Genomic DNA, 1,507 nt, shown 5'->3' on the forward strand with positions numbered 1-1,507 from the left:
GAGACGGGCTAAGCAGAGGGAGGTAACGGGTTGGGCTAAGACTGAAAAAGGAAGGAGGTAGCGGCCGGGCTGGTCTGGGACTGAAAAGAAAGGAAAGAAATTGAGCTTTTAGGCTTTTAGCCCAAAACAAAGTGAGACTGAAAAGGAAGGAGGTAGTGTGGCTGGGCTGGTCTGGGCTGAAAAGTAAGGAAATGGACTTTTAGCCCAAACCAAAGAGTATAATGTATGTGATTCAAAAATGGTTTTACCCGTTGCAACGTATGGCCATTTTTTCTAGTAAACACAAATGATTGAAAAACGCAAGCCACCTCCATCACCGCACGAATAACAACATCGTAGAAATTCCAAACATTATAACAACATCGAGGTACTATATTTATTAACGAGGTTAAGTCGAAACGTATATTTCTAGGACATTGATTAAGAACACTCCTCCCCCGATCCAATATAACTATAGTGTATCAGGGTGTTAATGAACCCTCGATCAGGCCGGCATCCAGTCGTCCCTCGACTATGCTACTATCGTCATGCAGTTAGAAAAGCTAGTGTGCCTCTCTATTTAAGAGAGCATAGAACAAAGTCCAACTCTGATTCATTCTATTCTACGCATGTTACCCATGGTGCTGGTGTCCTTGACCGAGGGCACATAGAGTGCAAAACCAGTGGCCTCCAACGGCGATGTGCCGAAGCCTGAAAACACCTGGAGCCACATCGTATCGGGTGGTGAGGGTGAAGATGATTGCGTCGATGCCGATCGAAACCCTGTACGTGAAGATACACCCCTAATGCCCAACCCAAAAGGTTGAACCAAGTTCCCATCTTTACCTCCAAAGGAAAAAGTCCACCGCCTTGCTGCCACTAAGAGGACTTGAAGAGTGGGGGGCGGGGGGGTGTAGTGGGATAGAGAAGGAAGGAGGGAGAGAGGTGGGAGGATGGTTTGTAGGCCCCACTCTATTTGTTTAAAAGAGAAATTATGACTGGGCTACCATGTGGATGCCATGTTAACAAATGCAACTGTCAATACTGCCCTGATTCACAAAGGAAAAAATCCATTTTAACTCGTTGGGTATGATTCGTATTCATCAACCGTAAACCTGGTATAACGACTACTCCCAATTGGTTGGATCGTAGGGCAATGATTTACTTCACGGGCGAGGTCTCTAGTTCAAGTCCAGGCGTTCTCCCTCCATTAAACATAGGAACTTTAACCCCAATCCAGGGTCAAACAAAGATACTTGTTAGCCTAGTCCCATGTGTACCCGTAGCCAAACTGGGAATGAATTTTTTGCTTTTTCACTGAAGTACTCTTGCTTTTGAACTCAGCAAATCCCTCCTTTTCCCGCAACAAAGTTCTTTAGTAATCCGGGCTAACTTTTGTCCATAAACCCCGCGTAAGAAGTAAAATGACAAGGGAGGACAATTCTTATAATATACTAGTGGACAAGCTCCAGGGGAATAATCTCTTTCTTATTTCTTTCCCATGAAGACCAGGAACGGGCAAATCAAG

This window comes from Oryza sativa, chromosome 12 (assembly GCF_034140825.1).
Source record: "Oryza sativa Japonica Group chromosome 12, ASM3414082v1".
Classification (NCBI taxonomy): domain Eukaryota; kingdom Viridiplantae; phylum Streptophyta; class Magnoliopsida; order Poales; family Poaceae; genus Oryza; species Oryza sativa.